The following is a 22,939-nucleotide window of genomic DNA, read 5'->3' as shown; positions in this document are numbered from 1 at the left end:
TTGGTGAACCTCTCCAGCAGTACCTAGAGGAACAATGCACTACGCAAAGGTGGTAAAACACTTAAAACGAGTTCAAAAAGAAACTTCAGAATGAACATTGTCATCTAATCCTGCTGAGCACAAACCAAAGAATACAAACGTCTGGTTACTTCACTCTTGCAACAATTCTTAAAGCAACCTTCCACCCACACACCACCTCTTCTATTTTCCTATATCATTAATTAAGTCTAGGGAAAATAACTTATTATGCCTATTTCTCAAGCACTTCCATGGCGGACAACAGTTCTCAGAAACTCAGTGACCTCATGAAAATATTGTAAGCTCATGGAGCTCAAAAGTGGGTAAATTACTGGTGACACCAACCATCTAAAACTCAAAGAGAACCTTACATCAGAATTTATGCAGACCATCTCCAAGCGGGCAGCAGCAGAAGGTATGGATCCGTTAAAACCTCATTAAGACTGAATGGAGAGAAGCCCTTCAGGTATCTTTGATCAGCAGTGAGAAGCTCAATGCTTGCAGACATGTGCCACACGGCATTAGGTGTGAATGCCCTCTTCATAAACCCAGAAGAACGGCGGACTGTAAACACTAACAGAGAAGAAGTGTGACTGAGAGAGGTTCTGTGGGTTTAGCCCGGTGAGACCGATTCCACTAGACTCTCTCGTTACAGTAGATTGATTTCACCTGTGCGCGCTCTCTCTTTGCGTCATAAATCACTGAACGCTGTCAATGCGGCTGGTATTGTTCCAAAGCAATTATTTCCTAATGAGTCATTTGAGTAAAAGCCACAGCGACAGAGATTGATATTGTTGTAAAATGTCTGAATGTGCTTTTTTGGTGACCCATGGTGAAACTAAAAGTCAGATATTCCTCGATGCTCAATGTATTTGGGCAAATTTCTCTCCTGTGGCATACATTGACTGGATTTCACACTTTTAATTGCTTTGTAGACAAATCTAGAGTTGAGGCTGCAATGAATGAAAGCCAATGCTAGTGTAGTGTATTGTTCACAAAAGGATCAATGAGGGGGGTGGGGGGGGGACCTCTCCACTGGTGAAACATCAAGGAGATGAATAGCAGGATGAGCAGCAGATAATCAGCCATTTATCAGGGACCCAACAGGAGGACAGTAGACAATGTCACCTACTAGGACAACTAGAGTCTAGGAAAGAATGCTGCCATCTTGCAGTTATTTAGTCACAAATAAAAGAGAAAAAATAAGTATTGTGCATTTCAGACGTAATTACTGTGTTTGGACCGGTTTGGACTAGACAGGTTGGTTTTAGATGGCCAGTGCTGGTCTATTACTGACACAAACTGGTTAATTTTTGTTTAATTTTGTTTAATTTTGGATTTTTGTTGCAGGTAAACCAATGTGACCACCTAAAATCCCAAAAGTGCTCAAAACATACAAACTGCTTAAATGTTTGGGGTTGGTATGATATAGTGTGTATATATATATGTTTTTTGTTTTTTTTAAGTCTCACCAAAGCTGCATTTATTTAATTAAAAATACAGTAAAATCAAATATATTGTTAATTATTATTATTGCAATTTGAAATAGTTGTTTTGTAGTTGAATATATTTTAAAATGTAATTTATTTCTGTGAAGCAAAGATGATTTTTCCAGCATCATTGGTGTTTAGGAAAAATGTATTATCAATTTTGAAAACGGTTGTGCTGTTTAATATTTTTGTGGAAACCATAATGCATATTTTTGGTGAATAGCAATATAATTTATATATAATTTATTTGAATGTTTTGCAACATTACTTATGTCTCTGTTGTCATTTTTGTTCAATTTAATGCATCCTTGCTATAAAATATTATTTTTTATTTTTAAAAATAAAGAATAGTATTTGAATAGTAGTTTAGAATTTTCGATTAAGACTTCAGGTTGGCCACGGTCACCAGTTTAACTAGTTTAGGTTGGTTATGTCCGCAAGCAGTGGCGGACTGGCCATCTGGAGCACAGGGAGTATTCCTGGTGGGCCGCTGTACAATGTGGGCTGGCCCGTTGCGTAAATATATATAAAAAATGAATTGTAGTAAATGTACATATAGGCTATCCTTCCATTGGCCCAGACGAATGGCCCGCATGGTACATTTGATTCAAAAATTCTGCCCCAGCTCAGTGCAGTGGCTCAAAGGGATTCGTCAATGTCAAAATATTTGAAATAGCCAATCAAATTGAAGAAGGCGGGATTTACTGTTCACAGACACTGAGCTGCGCGTGACTAAACATGACGAGACAATTCAGCAATATTTGCCAACCGTTTACCGATATAAAAAAAAAATCAAATAATGTTAAACGAAAGACATTCATTTTCAGGAATGCAAACTACTACTGGCCTTTTCAAATTTCTCAGATTTTAATGCCATTTACGTTATTCGTCACAATGTAGCCTACATAATATAGCAGTTTTCAGCAGACATGAGATAAGAGTTAATGTATGTTTCTATACAGGCTTTCTTCCATGATTTCACGTGTCTAAGAAAATGTTTAAATGTCTTACTCTAGAACATTGTAATTCTGAAGACTTTTGCTTTCGAGTGCTGTGCATTGGAAAGTGATTTATATTGTAGACCTAATAAAAATATAATTTGCTTATTAATTCACACATGCATTATTTTAGGGTGTTAAAAGCATGAAATAATTAAGGCTTTTTATTTATTTGAAAGAAGATTTAATTTATTTGATCAAAAATACAGTAAAAATAATAGTATTATGAAATATTACACTTAAAATAGTGGTTTTCTATTTAAGATATTTTAAAATGTAATTTATTTCTGTGATCAAAGCTGAATTTTCATCATCATTACTCCAATCTTCAGTGTCCCTTCAGAAATCATTTTAATGCTGCTTAGTTATTATTAATCAATTATTAATAATGGTTTGTTATTATTGGTTCTCAAATGGTTCTCATTAAAATAACGTCATTTATTTGAAATATAAGCACTTCGTAATAAGTCTAAATATATTTACTGTCACTTAATCAATTTAATGCAACCTTGTTGAAGAAAAATATATATTTATATATTTTTATTCTTACCCAAAACTGAATTGTATCACATTTTTCACAAAAATATGAAGCAGCACTACAGTTTTCAACATTCATAATAATCAGAAATGTTTCTTGAGCAGCAAATCAGCATATTAGAATGATTTCTGAAGGATCATATGACACTGAAGACTGAAGTAATGATGCTGAAAATTCAGCTTTGATCACAACAGTAAACCATTTTACTATATATTCGCATAAAAGACAGCTATTTTAAATTTTAACATTATATATTTCATGGTACTGTTTACTGTATTTTTCATTATCAAAATAAATTTTATACTCTTTTCCACAATTGGAGCTCTATTCCTTAAAATGATAGATGTGAAGCTCCTGCAAAAGGACAAATACTGTTTATGATGACCAATAGAAAGGCCCATAAAAACAGTCCGCATTCTGCACTATTCAAGTCTTAGATGATACCAGAGCATGGACTGATAATATAGGTATTTAACTTTAGTGATATTAAACTGTCCCTCATAAAAATTCTTTAAAATGATTTACTATTTTCCATATACACCAAGACAAATTATAATGTAAAGAAGTATGCCAGTCCTTTATTGTGTGGTGCGGACCGGGTTTGGAGGGCCGCTCTGTGCCAAAAAGCCCAGGGCCACTTTTTGGCTCCTGTCCGCAAGGAAAGCTCTCTGAACTAGAGTGCAACTTCTATAGTACTAATTTAATTTTCAATAAAATGTTTGAAATTATTAATGAAATGTTCAAGCGATAGTATGTAAAATATGAGGATGCACCCTTCTAAAAGTCTTATTTGCTGTTGTTCAGGCCACAGTTCATGTTTCTGTCCAGTCAATGGTGTGATTACATTTTTACATGGTCTCAGTGACATTGATAAGGTGTTGTATTGATCAGAGCCGTGTTCTACACTGACTGTTATGAGTGTGAGGCCGAGGTCACAGTAAATGCAATGCTGAATTCATGTTTCCTCTTTCAGGAGATCTTGGACAACAATGCAGTCCAGTAATCACCTCTGAGCTTTGTGCTGCTGAAAGAGATGAAGGAAGAAAGTAACTGTGACTTTGGACTCAAATACAGGAAAGAGTGGACAGAAGGATGAAGAGATGGATGGATAAACTCTTAAAAATGTAAACAAAATTGACAAAATTTTAAAGGAATAATTAATTCACCTCTGATACCACATATTGTCAACCAACACATACACCTTCCCAAATGAGAGAGACAGAGAAGGGATCTCCTCCATGATGCTATTTTGCCATTTTCTTTTCTTTTTCTTTTGCCATTTTCTTTCTTGTTTTTTTTTTTTTTTTAAGAATGAAAACAGTCAGGGAACATTGCACAGCTTTTACAGCTTAACGCATGACAGATGCTTTCCATTCATGGACCTGACCAGAGTGCACAGTGTTTTACCATGTGAGGTTTCACACACACACACACACACACACACACACACACACACACACCCATCAGACCATGTGCATGAGCAGAATTACAGCTCGTATAACTAAAGTAACCACCTAAGTGTGTTTGAAACTGTATTAATATACACAAACATACTCTTTATTAATAGCATTTCATGAATGCATAACTTCTAAGACATTACAGTTTAGTGTTGTCGGTCAATTAAAACAATAGAATTGATGGCATAATATGCTGAATTATTACCTAAATAAATGCCAATGAATCTAAATCAAACAGATATTACAAAAAGTAGCTTTAGAGGTCAGTACATAGTTTGAATTGTTTGAACTTAAAGTAGGTCACATGGATAAATGTGTTCATTTTTAACTTAATTGCACTAAATGAACATGTTAAATTATGTAAATATAAACATTCAGGTAAACAGTAATGAAAAAAAGATTAAACATATAATAAAGTTAATGTGATAGTATCAAGTATTCCTTCACTCATGTAATGACACGTCAATCTCTCTCTGTACCCTTGGGCAGACTGACTAAGCAGACACCGCCAATTTACTGCTAATTAGACTGGAGGAAATTGCACCTCGTTTTAATTTACTGCTCGACAGCAGCCAATATTTGACACAACACACCCACACTCCACGTCCATCCAGGTGTTGAAGGAGAAAGAGAGAGCGAAAAAGACAAACAGCCATACAGAGGGAGAGAGAGAGAAAGAGAAGCATGCAGAGAGAGAGATAGAGAGGGCTTGATTATGAAGTCCAGACAGTGGTGACATGCATATGCCCATTTCCTAGGATTGCAGTGCAAACAGGTGCATTGCAACACTTTTCCCTCTGTATACACACAAAACCAACCATATAATGGATACACAGCCATTTTTATACAGATGCTATTTTTTTTTTCAACATGGTCTCATTCATCCTAAACTGTAATTGGATTCAAAATTATAAATGAAAACAATCTGTCATCATTTAATCACCCTCATGAATATCCAAATGGTTTTTTCCCCCTGTGAAACACAGAAGATAAGAATGGTTCAGTTGGTCTTTTTCCATACAATAAGGACATTGCAATGGACATAAAATTAGGTAATAAAACTAATAATCCAAGTCAGTTTTGTGTAAGAAACAAACCAAAACTAATTCTGGTTTTTCTCATTTGTGCATCTACATATTCAAACTTGGAAAATTCAAGCAATTTGGCCTCATGAGATGTCATAATAAGTCATAAAGTGATGGTGAAATGGTAAAAGTTGGGGGTCAAAGATGAAAAGGGATTTTACATAATGGAACCAGGATGGAACATTATTTCACCCATATTTTGGCATTTCATTTTCAAAAGAGTTATCTGAAACATAACACACACACACACACAAAAACACTTACCTGCATTTAATATGCTTTTCCTATATAAAATCACTTTTGTCTTGGCTTTGACCCTTGTACAAAAACATATATAAACCTAAACATAAAACACAAACAACCATTACACAACCTCTCAACTTAACCATGAAAAAACAATAAACAGCCAGCTAGCAAAGTCATACAATAATTTACACTTTCACCATCTTGTAAGTACTCATGAGTGTGTGCTGGATATGAGACACACAAAAACCAATGTTGTTTGGCATCTCTGAAGTGAAACCTGGCACATCACATCTCCATGTGTCAAATTTGTTTATGCATGCGGAAGTGTGAACAAAGTTTAAGAGTCACGGCAAAAGGAAAGATTTCCAGATAATAACTTAAATTTCATAACTTCTTCAAAACATGTCAGTTTTGTTCCACTGATGAAAAAAGTCAGCTTTAGAATGACATGAGGAAGAGTAAAGGATAACAGAATTTTCTAATTATATTTTTTTGGGTGAGCTTTCCCTTTAAATGTAACTTTACCTTGAATTGGTTTCTAAGCACAGCTACTTAATATGCTCCAAAATCTAAGTGGAATTTGAGCGTTTCCAGGTAATCTTGAGCTCACGCTCATGGAAACCGTATCTGCCAAGCCACTTAACCCCAGTAAGCCTCGATCCCTGAACCCACTCACACAATGTTATTTTTACCAGCAAACCCTCAACCGCTGCAACACACAGGTATAAGCTTTGGAATTTGGCCTGGAAGGAAACAATAACATGCATAGAATAAAGGAGGAATCATCGAGCAATACATCCTGACCCATACCTGACTGCAAAACACCCCGTTACCCTGAGGAGAAAGAGTATAAACACACACACACAGCCCAGATATCCGATTTCAGCCCTGATAAGCAGAAACACTTTCCCCTGGCAGATCAACTGATGTGTGTAATACGGTGAGAGATGGTTTCCACAACCTCCTGTCATCAGGACTCAGAACATATTGAGCCGTCCCTTTAATGCCCGACCAGAAACCCAAAGCACATTAGTAGTCTATGGCAAGCCAAGTGTCCCAGTGCCAGCCTGAGAAAGGCCTCATTCATGAAGAGAAAGGGAAAGATAATGATAAAGAAAAGGAAAGAGAAAGAAAGCGGAAGCTTCGATCTTCTCTGCTCGTCTACTCTACATACGCTTGTGTTGTAATCGCGTGACAGCCAAGCTGATTTACCATTCAAAGAAGGGGCCCCTTGGTTCAGTAACCTGTTTACCGCAATTACAAATGACCCCTTCCCCCCAAACACACATGCACATATCGCATTCTGCGTGTCTCCTGCATTCCCACACCCTCTTTACAGGACGTCTGCTGGGGATATCATACGATTGCTGGTTGCAAGAGCACTCGGCCGAAACGTCTCAGCTGACGGGAAGCAGACAGCAGGAAAAATATGTTGCTAAATGAAAATAATGAAATAATAATATGTATAATATATTATGTTATTTGTATAGCACCTTCAAAATGCAAAAGGTAGCTCAAAGTGCAGCATAAACCAGAATGTAAAAAAAAAAAATTTGCAAAAACAGAAGAGGAAATGAGGATAATAACAATCATCATCATCAATACAATGACTTCAGAGATCCAAAATATATCTGCAATATATTACTCATATTATATTACTTCACCTGCTTTCATAAAATCTGAAATGCATCACAGAAATGAGAACAAAAAAATAACAAATAATAATAATCATCATCATCATCATCATCAATACAATGATTAAAGAGATCCAGAATATATTACTCATAATATATTACTTTTTATATATTACAGAAATAAAATATCTAAATAATAATAATAATTATTATTATTATATCATAACTCACCTTGATATTTTATTCATGCTTTGTACTTAATACTTTGTTTTTACATAATGTGTGTGTACTGTGTATATTTATATGTATATATAAATACACACATATACATGTATATATGTAATATGTTTATATTTATGTATAATATAAATCATATATATATATATATATATATATATATATGTTTTGTATTTAAATATAAATATACACGGTACACACACATATATTATGCAAACACAAACTTTTGGATGCGATTAATTGCAATGATTGATTTGACAGCACTACTATACAGTATATATACGGTACGAATGAATAAATGAACAAATTAATGAATAAATAAATACAAGACTGACTTTGCAGCTATGGCTAATGCTAATTAGGGAAGAACTGAATAGAACTTGACACTGTGCCTTAAAAGCTTTAAAAAGCTTCTTTTTTTTTTTTTTTACTTTAATATGATAAACTATTTTGGCACCATGTTGGGTTGCCACTTGATGTCCACTATAAAATCTGGGTCCTAAAGCAAAACCAGCTGAGAACTGCTGCTGTATGCCAACATGTGTGAGTGTTTGCCCACTGAAGGAGCTCTCTAAGTCTCTCTGAGAGGGGGTGAGTCATACAAAACCCTGCACCCCCAAAAACAAAAGCACTCTTGACCCCTCGAAACTCCGAATGCACCCAACTCAATAATGAGAGGAAGCAGATACAGGGACAAATTGTTCTCCTGATCGTTTGATGTATCTATCTAGAGTGAGGAGTTTTTGGCAATAAATAAATAAGTGCAAAGACGAGAACGAGAGAAGTGTTAGACCATGAAAGCTGTTCATTAGGTTGCATAACGACAGAGTCAGTTACCAAAAATAGCATTATTGTTTGAAGCAGATTCATTTGCATGACATTGCTATCGCATGCTTTAATCTTCTAAAGTACCACTTTTGACCTCATTGCCAATTTTTCAATCTTTCAGAGCAATTAAAAAAACAAGCTTGAATGCTTTAGAAATGGTCACTGGCGGTCTGATGAAGTCTGCCATGCTGTTGCATAATGCATCAAAAAGATTGTGTATCTGTTGATCTCAGACTGTGTGCACCATCTTGCTCCAGTCTCATGAACTTTGCCAAGAACAGCGTGTCTTTAGCTCACATTAAGTGGGTCATGGCACTTGTTCTATTGTCCCAAGGTCTCAAACTGAAGCTGGTTACGTGAGGAGTCGTAAGGACGCTGCTCACGCGATAAGACTGAGTCCAACTTACAGAAGACACTAGAGAGGACCCTTCACATGCTTCTCTACCTTTTTAAAATAAAGGTTCCAAAAGAAGGTTTTCACAGCGATTCCACAATAGAACCTTTCAGTTAACGGTTCTTAAAGGAACCATTTTTTTAGTGTGAAGAACAATTTAAAATTCTAAAGTACAAAAATGGTTCTTCAGTGGCATCACACGCTTTTGAAACCTTTATTTTAAGAGTGAACCTTTTGTCCAATGAAGAGGTTTCATGAATGATAAAGGTTCTTCATTGAACCACTGATGCTAACCTTTGCAAAAACAATGATGCACACTCTCAAGCAGAATCTTTATTGGCATCAATGGCCCCATGAAGAACCTTCAACATCCATGGAAACTTCCCATTACACAAAAGGTTCTTTATAGTGGAAAACTGGAAAATTGTTCTTTAGATGATTAAAATGTTCTTCACAATAAGTAAAATAATTATTTTAAGAACTCTTTACTGAAATGTTCTTTGGGGAACCCAAAATGGTTCTAAGGCATTGCTCCAAAACCCCTATTTTGGAACTTTTATTTTGAGCGGTTTTATGAAAACCACATAATACACCTTTGCAACCACTTAAGGACCTGGCAACCACCTATAACACCCTAACAACGTGATGGTAACTTTTGCATGACAAGCACAACTAATCTAGTTTAAATAATTTCATCTAGCGTAATGCACTGAAGTTCTTCAGTATGAAATAAGCACAGAGAGAGAGAGAGAGAGAAGCAAAAAAAAAAAAGCAAATTAACTCGTCTTGTCTGTGTCAAACCCGAACAGAAAAGATTTACAATAGTTCTTGATGACAGTAGCACTCTAACAAGAGTGTTTGATGATTCAATTGTTCTTATCTAAATTCAATTTTACATTCATTACCGTTATCTTAATTAGCCATTCGTCTCTGTTATCTTAATTTGTCTCCCCCAACATATTCTGCATTTAGGTAATGAAGTGTTCATAATGAACTCATGGTTTGCTTAATTAAGATATCTTTCCTTTTGTTTTTGAAAAACCTTGAGCTAACTTTAAATGTTGAACATGTCTGTAACCACTTCTTCCAAAATGACAACTCTTTTAAGAGCTTTGTACTCTGCTGATAACCCTAAATCTTATCTGAATTGACAATTAAATGAATCCAGCAAATAGTTTTTTTGATTTTTAAAAGGTTTTGCATGGTGGCCCCAAAAAGTTTTTGGATATTTAAGGCACATTTAACAACACTTTTAAAATGAAAGGTTCTCTAATGTATCGAGAGTTCCATTAAGAACTTTTAAAATCAACATAACCTTTCCTTTACATAAAAGGTTCCTTATACACTCTTAAAATTAAAGTTTCTAAATGAGGGTTTTTACAGCAATGCTATTGAAGAACCAGGTTGGGTTCCCCAAATAACTTTTAAACAGTTCTTAAAATAACCTTTTTTAAAAAAAATAATTTTAATAAACTAATGAACCCTTTTCTACTACAAGGAATCAATGCAATGGTACATGGATGTTAAAGGTTCTACGCAGAAACATCAATGGAAATAAAGAACCTTTATTTTTAAGAGTGTTTAAAAAAAAAAAAAAAAAAAAAAAGGTTCTTCAGATCATTAAAAAGTTCTTCACACTTGGTTCTTTCTTCACACAAAATGGTTCTTTCAAGAACCTTTCACTGAAAGGTTCATTGGAGAACCTAAAATGGTACTTCTGGCAATTAAAAGTGACTATATATTTTTTGAAAATACATGAGTGGCAAATATTTTTTGGGCCAAAACCTGATGCATGTCCCTCTCTCAGTTTGTTCTGAAAGAACATGGCAAAGCAGATGCAAAAGTGATCGATTCCATCATAGCTGCAGGAAGAAACGCAGACAAGCTGTTTTGTGGTAGCTCAACTAACATCTCCGGATCAGGTGCAGAGACCAAAAGGAGGAGACCGGAGGTCATTCTGGGTGATGGCAGACACACAGAGCCAGAACGCAGCTTTGACACAGGCTTTGGAAGGCATTCACCCCCGGCTGACCCTCCTCTGTCCAGACGTGAGGACCCATGGAGGTGGGCCGCACATCGCCGGAACTGGCCGGCCTCTCCACGCTCACTGCATCCTGTCAAAGAGGAATCTGATACTTGCACACAGTTTGCAAACAAAGCAGGGTCGGAACGGGGGCTACCTGCAGGGTAATATAGCAGCAAGAGAACCGTGCAATGCATATGCTATATCACTCAGACACAGAGGGGGAGAATGAATGAGAAAAGACGGGAGGAAAAGATAGAGATGGATGCATGCAAAAAGGAATGTGTTTGGAGATCTTCTATGCATTTACAAATGCTATATTTTACTACAATCTATATAGAGAAAATTAACACAATTTCAGCCAACAAAATAGCTTACAAATTTTCCCCTGAATGCTTTTAACTTTAAACAGTCAGTATATCCATAATAATCATATATGGATTCAGCAATAGGGATGCACAGATATTATAAATATATATAATTAACAATATTATACATCTATACAATTTCGATTAAATAACTTAATGATCAAAAATATACAACACTACATAAAACAATAATTTTATACATAGGCATCACAGCAGTATAATGTACATTCTGAAAAATATTAATTTTAAAAATGAAGTAATTATTACATTTAAAAGTGTTTAAATATTTTAATATTTTAAAGATTTTTTTAAGATAATCATTAAAGTGAGTATCCCTATACAGCAGTTATTGAAATATATACATCACAAATTCAATTCTTTTAAAGTACATTAATTAATAATATAACATGCCACTGACATGTTGCCAGTCACTTTATGATTAATACATACTTGGGAAAACATGCCACACTGCAATTACATGTGACAAAATACAATACAAACCCACAAGAAAAAATACATAAAAAAATATAAAAATGCAATATTCTTTACAGTCATTACAGAAGACTGCTACGAAATTTCACTTTAATACCCCTTATATCTATTACTAAAATCTTTCTAGGTCATCTCATAGTAATTTAAAAGCTTTTAGGGCTGGTATTTTAAATGTCACCCTTATTAAAATGCTAAAAAGTAGCTAATCCTGTCACAAGATCTAAAAAAAAAAAAAAAAATCATGGTGCTTGATGTGCCTTAAGGTTCAAGTCATTAGGATTCCAAATGTAGGATATCTGTGCCTACCAGAAGCATTCCAGCAGTACGGCTGTATGGCGTTTGGTGGAGTGTTTAGAAGCCGTGGGGCGAGCAGGTAGGCAGTGTTTTAAAGGAAGTCATTTGTTCAGGCAGACTGGAAATGTGGAAGAATGGAAACCTGAGCATTCTCTTAAGATGACCTTGTAGATACAGAGAGACCTAAAAGCTCTACAATGGCAAAGCTTGTGCTTTTAATGGCACATGTGTGCAGAGGAAATACTTTTATTGAGCTTGGGAGAAACTCACGAAACTGACACTAAAATGTAGGGAAATAGAAATGCTCCCAATGAAAGATGTTTTAAAATACCGTATTTTAAGAAAAAAAAGTTACAATTTTGATCTTCCAAATTCAGCAGGAAAATCTAACATCAATGCACCCACAGAAAAAATTTTTTTTTTATTGTTTTTTATAAATTAAAAGCTGGTTAAATAGATGCAAGAAAGACCGATTTGAATTAAGTATGCCATCACAGTTCTGTTTTCACTGATGAACATTCTGGTGAATGTCAGTGAAAGATTATTTTTTAAATATTCAATTGACCAAAAATTCACAAATTACTATTTTATCTATTAATAAACTACAAAACAAATCTTCAGTGGAACACATTAAATGGAGAAAGCTTAATTAATTGCAGAATATAATATTTTGTGTTTAAAACAAACCCTAACCAGAATGCAGTTCTGCCTTCTAAGCACTGTAATAAATGTACATTTAAATAAAAAAAAAAAACATTTATAAGCAAATGTAAGAGCCTAATTACCTTATTTGATTAGCCTCACCACAAATCACTTTAAAAAGTGCTTTAAAAAGAATACAGTAACTGTAATTGTAAGAAAAATATTAAGATGCAATATTCGAAACGAAAAGCAGGCTAGAAGAATGAAATTATTTCATGTGAGACAGCGACGCTGCTTACGCAGAGGCTCATTAGGAACTGAATCTCAACCACATGGAACGCAATGGTCAGCTGTCAGCAACCATTTCAAAGCAATCCTCTATCCTGACAGAAACCACTGTGGTCATTAGCTCACTGTTCAGTAACACAACTCTGAAGTTTCAGAGCGGGAAGACAGGCAGCATACTTTCTACAACAATCCAGAGGTCTTTTCCTGTCACGAATCAATTACCCATGTGTGCAACTACCCATATGCCATTTAAGAAAAGTGGAAGCAATTACATGGAATAGTTTAAGTGACTCCATGCATACAACATCCATGAATAATATTAATAAACCTTGCAAAGGCCACGTTGTAAACGGCTCCCTGAATTCCGCTGTAATTCACTGCTATGAATATGTCTTTCATGGGACTTAATTTAAGTAAACCTTCTGGAAACAGATTAGTGACAGAAAAACAATTCAACAAGCTTTTTGCAGCTTTTTTATTTTACTGTTATACCTATAGACTATTAATATGCCTTAATGTTAACAGACATGATTTTCGTGGAGTTTATGCCAACCAGTTGGGCAATTCTGTCTCTTTCCTGCTCTGTTTTGAAAAAAAGATACATGAATGGAGGAAAGAGTGAAATATAAGTTAGAAAGAGGTCACACAGATTTAACTATTTGTCACAATGGTTTCTGACTGTAATCAGGGCCCTATGATTTCCACAATGCGGAATCCACGGAATTTGCCAAATTTTGGATGAATAAATCAAAAGTAGGTCAGTATACTTCAATCAAAACACAATATGGACTAGTGTTTGTGAATATTAAACTGCAAAAAATTATATTTAAATATGAATCATGCATGTTCTGTGTGTCTATGTGTGAATGAATGGCGCAGATGCGTGGATTCGTTTACTAGGCAAGGCAAGGCAAGGCAATTTATTTCTAAAGCACGATTAAAAACAACAAGTTGACCAATGTGCTGTACAGATTCTAAAAACATAGATGAGTAGACAATATACATATACACATCACTTATGTTACGGGACTGACGAGACGTGAGATGTGCGGATCCATATGCAAGCTTTTATTGAGAAGAGACGTGGTCATAACAGGCAGGGTCGAACAGTGGCAAACAGGTATAACACAGGCGAGACAGAGAGTAAATAAAGACAAGCGTGGGTTGACGATCGGCGAACAGTATCCAATAGGGCAAGGCAGAGAGATGATCCAGGTACGAAGCAATAATCCAGGCAGGGGAAAAACACAATCCGAAACAGGCAAGGCAAGGCAAGACTAGGAAAACTAACAGGGGCTCTGTAGAGTAGCTAAAGCTAGCACAGCGATAAATGCATACAATACTCGGCAGTGAGGGAGAGAAAGTCCATGGCTTAAGTACGGTGTGCAAATGGGAATCAGCTGTGTGTGATCAGTGCAATGAATGATGGGAACTGTAGTCCGGAGGTGACGTGCAACAGATAGTGTAGTGCAAAAGTAACTGTGGTGAGTGAGTGGCCTCTGGTGGTGAGCGAATGGAAGTTCACAGACCGGATTCGTGACAACTTACACATCACAGAGCATCAGACCATTCAACATAAAAAAAAACAACATGTCACTGAACAGCATTTTGTAAAAAAGCCTGGGAGGAAAAAATGAGTCTTTAAAAGGGACTTAAATGACACCAAGGTGGAGGCAGTTCTTATGTGCAAAGGCAAACTGTTCCAAAGCCTTGGGGCCGATACTATATTCTATAGTCGTGTATAATCTATAGTCGTGACAGGGTGGACTGACTAATCCCTACATAAAGAGAATTACAGTAGTCCAGACGAGAAGACACAAAAGCATGCATCACTCTTTCAAAATCACAAAAGGATAAAAACGGCTTAATCTTTGCCAGTGTTCTTAGTTGAAAAAAGCCAGATCGAACAACACTATTGATCTGTTTGTCAAATTTCAAGGCATCATCAAAAATTACACCTACATTTTTTACCATGGATTTACCATAGATAGATAAAGGGCCTAAATCAATATTAATAGACTCAGTTGCATTGGAGGGTGCAAAAACAATAGTCTCAGTTTTACTTTCATTTAGGTGCAGAAAATTCACAGCCAACCATGTTTTCAAGTCCTTTAAGCATGCAACAAGAGGTTCTAAAAAGTTGCCTTCCTTCTTTTCAGGTACATAAATCTGCGTATCATCAGCGTAGCAATGAAACGATATGCCATGTCTACTAAAAACAGATACAATTGGCAGCATATACAATGAAAACAAAATGGGTCCCAAAATGGATCCTTGCAGGATCCCACATGTAAGAGAGATGAAAATTTCCCCAGGGTAACTGAAAAGCTCCTATTGGTTAGATAGGACTTAAACCAGTTTAAAACAGAACCACGAATCCCTACCACCTGTTCAAGTCGAGCAATAAGAATTTCATGGTCTATGGTGTCAAAAGCTGCACTAAGGTCAATTAACACCAAAATTGCAGTATCACCAGAGTCTACTGCTAGCAGAATATCATTGAGAACTTTCAAAAGTGCAGACTCTGTACTAGGGATGTGCCCAAAGCCAAATACCTTATTCAGAAAGGCAGGGATAATGGCTTCAAAACGAATAACGGATTAATCCGAATATCAGAAAAAATATTCGGCAGACACAATCACGTTTGCTGGAACAGCACTACATTAGTGAGGTCTGCGGTTGTTAAGATTTGTGCAATAATAATGGCTAGTACTGCTTTGATAGCGTTTGACAGATATTGCTACAAAAAACAAACACAACCAATCTCCTGAAAAATGCACCAAAATAAGTTTAAATCTTGTATTTTGCAAATAGGATACAGAATCTCTAACCTCAACCTTCATCTTCCCACTTTATAAATGCCCTAATTACTTTATTAACGCTGTTACATTAAGTATTAAAACAAATCCAGCGACGCTTAAAATAACTATATCTGGCAAGATGGTGGAGCGGAGTGGAGGCTGCACTTGCGACAACTTCCTTCACTCCTGCGTTTCGCAGCTGCTGCGAGTCAGCCACATGAATTTATTCAGCGACATGATTTTAAATAATTTTTCATATTTTCAAATTTTATTTTTGAACATGAAACATTTACGGAGGTCTGGACCTCATAGCTGGCTATGGGCCTGGATGTGTAAAGTGAATGAGTGTAAACTAGCCTATATGAATTAAATGAGCGCAAATCAATAGCCACGTTGGGGTCTATGCGCACCTTTCAGAAATCAGAGCATTGTCTGGAGTTATATCAACTCGACAAAAATATCCTAAAAACGGTCCTAACTTCAAACCTTTTCGAAATCCAACTGTAAAAACGCATTACATTAGCCCTTTTCGTGAATGGGCATTACATTTAATTATACAAGACGAAGAAAAGCAATGTTTGATCAAGGCTTTTGGAGGGTCCAAATGATTTGTTGCGCTCTGTTGATAAAAAAAAACTTGTAAATGATCACAGACTCCCGCAACACATGATCTAAGTTACTTAAAGTTCAAGCGAGCTTCATTGTCATTCTGCTATGAGTAGGCTACTGAACACTTTCTTTCCATTTCTATTTTTTTTTTTTTTCAGCTTCTTTTTCTATTAGTGCTCTTATTTAAGATTGTGGATACTTTTTTAGTTATACAAGGCATATTTGTTAAATGAAAACTACGAATCGAACAGATTTGCATTTAAAATGGTATTTTCATGTAATTTGACAAACTTCCGGTTTAAGCCACGCCCACTTCAGGATCTATCCGAATACAGATACAAATAATTTTGAGATTGTCACAGATATGGATACAGATACAGATACAGATACAGATACAAATAATGGCTCCGCTGCACACCTCTACTCTGTACTATAATGCTCCCTAAACCCTGACTGGAAAACTTCAAATAAAGAATTCTTATTCAAAAAAGACTGCAGTTGAATAAGGACAGCTTTCTCCAACACCTTTGATAGAAAAGGCAGTTTTGAAATAGGCCTGTAATTTGCGTAATCCGTTGGATATTACACACATACTGAAGCGCGTGACGCTCACAGTGTTTTCAGCCTCTGCCGCTGTCACTTCATGAGCATTTCACCATTTCTTTTGAGAAAAACATGATATCATCATATCATATACAAACAGACACTTAAATGTCTTTATAGCAACTTGTCAAAATAAAAGTTAGGTTTAACTTGAAGAAATTGTGACAGAAATATATTAGTTAATGTAATGATAGTACTACTACTACTAATAAAATTATTAGGGTGAATTCAGGTAAAGTGGGTCACTTTTTGTAAAACGTATAATTTAGGTACCTAGATGTTTTTTTTTTCTTTTCTTTTTACTTTTGTTAACTTTAAAGTACAGCTACTGTATAATGTTTCAATTAATAATACAAATAAATAAAAAATAAAACGGATTTCATAGGGCCCTATATACTGAACGCCAAACATGGCAAGTGCTTCTGAAAACTACCATTTTCAACCTTATTGGATCGCTAATTCTCAGGACCCGTCCCAAATGCCACCTTACGGTCATCAGAGTCTAGGCTTCTGTGAGATTACGCCAACTACACTGCTGCAGAGTAGTACACGAGACACAGAGTAGTAAATTTTATGAATCAGTATTGCCATGTGAAAATTAACTAGCCATAACTGAAATCCAAGCACAAGATCACCTCTGTAACATGTTTTTTATACTCTTTTTTTGATTGCCTCCTTCCTTCGAAAACGATCAGGTTTTACAAGAAGTCCTTTGCAGCTGTGTCCTATATGAGCCACCCATGGCCACACGTTAGCAGCCAGCTAATGAAAGGTGTAATGTTGCATTATAAATCTACACATGGAAAATACAAGCACGGTGTCTGAATTCTGCGGTAAGAGGACATCTGTCAAACATTTATTATCTCCACTCTTAGTGTTTGTGCTTTGATCCTAAACAATAAATCAACAAATGTCTACCACAGTTCTAAATATTTTATGCAAAGGTTTCATCTGAGCAATATGTAGTTAGCAACAACCTAGCAACTACCCACAACACTCTAGCACTGCCTAAAAACATGCTAGCAATTCTGTAGATAAATTTTTCAATAAAATTAAATTACAGAACCGGGCAAAACATAATTTATTATATATAATATGGATGTCTCCTCCTGTGATATTGTTTGTTTTTATCAGTTACAGTATGTTAACTCAATTTGAAAATTTGCACTATTCTGTAAAGTAATGGTTGTGTAGCCCTGCTACTGTAAAAAGCGTCAGTATATAAAGTCTTTGTGAAGTCTTTGAAAGCAGTATAGTTGAATCCCCTGATAGCTATCTGCCAGAGCAGCGCTTTACAGACAGACTGCGTTGAAAGAGCCGAATGGGACATTTGTCAACATTAAGCCCTCAGAAAGCAAGGTCAGACATATCTCCACAGCGCTACTAACAACCGTCTTTCGCTCTTAATTAAAAAGAAGTGCACAAAGGGAATGGTGGACATTAAAAGCACACAGTGACACACACATTCAAACATCTGAACAGCTGGTAGATATGTATTTCTGCCTAATGGCCCAGAATTTAGCCAGCAGGCACGAGTGAGCACGCTCACCCTTAACTAGTCCCTCTGGAATAAGATGATCACATAGAACTGTCCTACTGTCTGTCAGCAAAACCATCTCTCAATGAGATAATCACCACGGCATTTATATTACAATTCAATATGCGTGATGGCTGAACAAAGTCCTGCTGTATTTCAGTCACATGGCGTGATATAAATAGTGCAATTATCTTGAACTATAGTAAGCATCTAAGAAAGATGGTCTCATACATATGCATGGAGAGCAGTACGTTTATTTTTATTTTCACTTTCTTCACACAATTAAAGAGGTAAAGTGCATAAAATTATCATAAAATACATCTGCCTTGATTACATGAAATATATGGAAAAATTCACTTATTTGGGACATACTGGTGACACAAAAAGGTTCAGTTTGCTAACATTACTACTGCATTAGGTATAATTAGCTAACAATGAAAAATAATTCTTCAGTATTAATCTAATGTTAATTTTTAATACTATTATATACTAATACTAATTTTTAATATTAAGTTATATAAATTAAACAAGTTAACTAGTTAAAGTATCATGAACAACAGCACTTTATTTTTACTAAAAAAAAATAACATTAACCTTTAAAGATTAAGAAAAGATTTAGAAACTTGTTAGCCAATAAATAAATTTTTAACATCTTAAGCTGTATAAACAAAACTTATGTTAATGAATAATGAACAAATAAGAATTAACAATAAACAATATTTTTTTTCATAAATTAACATTAACAGCATTAACCTAGATTAATAAATGGCATGTAAAAGGTTCATTGTTAATTTTAAAAAAAAATGCATTAATGTAAACAAATTGAACATTTCTGTAAAGTATTACTCATTTACTTATGCATTATTGAAATTGCCCAACATCCCTTGTGAATGATTTCCTTCATTTCTGCTCAATTAGAAAAAAAAAAAATCCTTCATGCTATGTTCACAGATTCTGACTTTTATGTGAGCTTCTGGGATCAATTTTGGTTTCTCTGCAAAGTCATAATAATTTTTTATTGGTCAAATAGTAAACGCTCTTGCTCACTGATAGTATAAACGCTATCAATAACGTATTTATTTTTCACCTGAGCCATGATATTACACATGGGCATAATTTACTATTATTGCAGGTCTCAGAGCACATCTACTCACGCACGGTCAGCCTGCAGGGCTTGTGTCAGGATATCCCTGCATCATCCACCTTCATAACAGCTGGATTCACCAAATGACGTTCTCGGAGCATTCAACACCTGCAGCCATCACAGCCCTTATTACCAGAGCAATAAACCTGACGAAGACAAATAAAGCTAAAGGAACATAACGTAAACCCAACAAAAAGCAAAAACATTATAAATTGTGGTAATCAAAGGGTTTTAACTCACAGTTGATGTTGGCAGAGGAGTTTTGAGACCTGGGATACACCATCCAATATCCTGTGAGACCGAGACATGGATCTGGATGAGAGTAAAGCCCATGAAATTGTATGTATGATGGTAGTTGTATATGCCACACCCATTCTCGCTTTCACACAATCACACACACACACAAAAGATGAGGGGACCCTCCTAGTTACAGCTCTAATTTGGGCACAAGACTGCAGGTCTCAAGGGCTGATGAAGGCGTAGCCCCACCTGAGTACACGCTGACGTCAAGATGCTCTTGAACTTGGGATTAATATCAAACCCTCAGTGTGTTTGCGCCTGAGAAAAGGGGAGGTGCGAATTGAGCTCTGCAGAAATGTGTGCATTTGTTCACATGTAATTATGCGATTTATCTAATATGCATTAATGGCACTTCATGCAAGAGAGTGCAATTCCTGTGATGTTAGCCAGACTTTAACTCTAGAAACCACTCAGAACACTTTAGCAACCACAGAAACTACCCACAATGTTCTAGTAGCTCCACATTAACAATGCAGAACCTTAGCAACCATCCACAACATTCTATAAGAACTTCCTAGAAACCAATCAGAATACATTACCAACCACCCACAACAATCTAGCATTCTACCATTCTAACCTCTCAGAACCACAGAAGCTTAGCAACCCCATAGAAACCACCAACAACATTCTAACAACTCCGTAGAAATCACCCAAAACACTAGCAACCTCCAAGAACCAACAACAATATTCTAGCAACTTAGGGTGACCATATTTTAGTTTTCAAAAAATAGGACAGTGGGGGTTTGGGGTTGAGGGGTTGAAGTAGCCCCCAAAGTAGTGCAATGACCATATCCTATATCAAAACTCAAAATATGTCTTTTACATAACTAAAATACATATTTTACAGTCCCCATTTTGCAGATTGATTTTAAACACAGCTAAAAGGCTTCCTACCAGTGGCCATTCTTCACAAAACTTAACATCTACCACAGTTTTATCATAGGTAGAATACAAAATGTTTCAACACAAGCATTTCAATCAAATGTAATGTATGCAATATTTCAAACCTTCAACCCACGTGAGAAAATCAACCCACCGCAACAGTTTAAAATTATCCCAATTCTGTGGGAAAAAAGTGGATTTGGCAACCCTGCATCCAACACGAGCTGCATCCAAAGCGATTTAAATACTCTGCATATTGGTAGCGGCTCCCATGATGCGCGAACATTATATTCAACATTAGAATTTTGAATAGTCAGAAATTGGGAGCAGGATTAAGAAAACAGTCCCGTGCAGGGCTTTAATACAAAAATTTACACGATGAAAGGCTAATGTAGAAAGGAAAGAAGAGGACATGTCCGGGAAAGAGAACATATGGTCACCCTAAGTAACTTCCTGAAAATTACTTAGCACTAAACCTTAGCACCTCTAGTAGCTTCCCAGAAACTATGCAGAACCTCAGCAACCACCCACAACATTCTAGAAAATCTGCAGAAACCACTTAGAACACCTTGGCAACACCCTTGCAACTACCCACAACACTCTAGCAATGCCCTAGAAATTCATCTGAAAACATCAAAAATCTAGTTCAAGGACAATTTTAAACATTCAAAACAACATTTAATTATATAACAAAATCAAAAATCTAATTTGTTATAGATAACATAGATATCTGCAGTGATATTATTAACAATGCTTCCTGCAAGAGAGTGCAATTCCTGTGATGTTAGCCAGACTCTGCAGGTGAGCGCTCGTCTGGAAGGCCAGTCTGCATGCTGAAGGGGGGCGTAAGGAAATGTGCAGTGATTAGCATGAAAGTCAGACAGAGTGGGTCCAGTTGACTGTGTCCATATGGGTGTGTTTTATCCATTTTCATTGTTTCCTTAAAGATTTGCAATAAATATATTCCAAAGATCGCAGGGTCCATCATCTGGACTGTTACTCAGAAAAGCGTTCAGTTCCAAGAGCGGTTAAAGCGGTTCCAAGTTAAGCATTCCTATCACACAGAACACAAAAGTGTTTTATTGCATTAGCACAATCAGTACACGAGAGAGAGCATATTTAAATGACGTGACCTTTACACATTCTTAATACAATTTATATTGTTTAAAAATTGCTATTGGATGAAGAACAAAAGTAAATAACCACCCATTTCTCCTTGCCATAACTAATGCACAGTGTTCCAGTATAACCAATGCAACTGATATATTGACAGTCATCATAATTTTGATTTATTTAAGTCTTCTTTGGGAACACTTCACAACACTTAAGAACTTAAGAGATCATTTTTAGTTCACCAAAAAATAAGATTTGTCACACAAAGCTATAGAAGCTTGTGTACTACAACTATGCATGTATAGTGTGTGTGTGTGTGTGTGTGTGTGTGTGTGTATATATATATATATATATATATATATATATATATATATATATATATTTTTTTTTTTTTTTTTTATTATTATTATTATTCTTTTTTTTAGAGGTCTACAGTCAAATTCTCTTTAGTTATGTGGAAAAAGACTAGCCTGGTCATTCTGTCAAACATCTCATATTGTGTTTCCTAGCACAAAAAAATATATATCACATGCATTTTAAACAATATGGGAGTGAGTAAATTATGATAGAACTCTTATTTTGGGTGAAATATTCAAAGTATGACAATAATCATTCACAGTTTGGGTTTTGCATTTATGCAAGTTTGTCTGTTTAAAATGACAATAATTGTGCTCTGACTGGAAATTGTGTGTCTAATAATGAATGACTGAGGTTTATGCATCTTCAGAAATTCACCCTGTTATTTAAATGGCATGATTGCTTTAAGTTGTTTTTCACATTAGAATGGCTACTGACATCTAGGCTTGTGGAAAAGTTTGAGCTGCTGATTAATATCCAAGCTTTGGACCTGGTCCTTTTAATCAATGCAAGCTCATTTGAACTTTATAAAAATTTTATATGCAACAACAACAAAAAAAT

The 22,939-nt window shown here is 35.6% G+C and overlaps 1 protein-coding gene across 1 annotated transcript in view; it reads right to left on the bottom strand.

Moving 5' to 3' along the window:
• The window catches only part of sema3ab (sema domain, immunoglobulin domain (Ig), short basic domain, secreted, (semaphorin) 3Ab), a 50,938-nt gene extending 50,345 nt beyond the window's left edge, over positions 1-593 (bottom strand). The window contains exon 1 of the mRNA XM_058751676.1: positions 390-593. The gene's annotated coding sequence lies outside the window, so the exon portion shown is untranslated. The remainder of the gene's footprint in view (positions 1-389) is intronic.
• Positions 594-22,939: the final 22,346 nt, after the last annotated feature.

Source organism: Onychostoma macrolepis, chromosome 18 (genome assembly GCF_012432095.1).
Source record: "Onychostoma macrolepis isolate SWU-2019 chromosome 18, ASM1243209v1, whole genome shotgun sequence".
Lineage (NCBI taxonomy): Eukaryota > Metazoa > Chordata > Actinopteri > Cypriniformes > Cyprinidae > Onychostoma > Onychostoma macrolepis.
The sequence above is the reverse complement of the archived record's forward strand: the minus strand, read 5'-3'. Positions and strand labels throughout refer to the sequence as shown.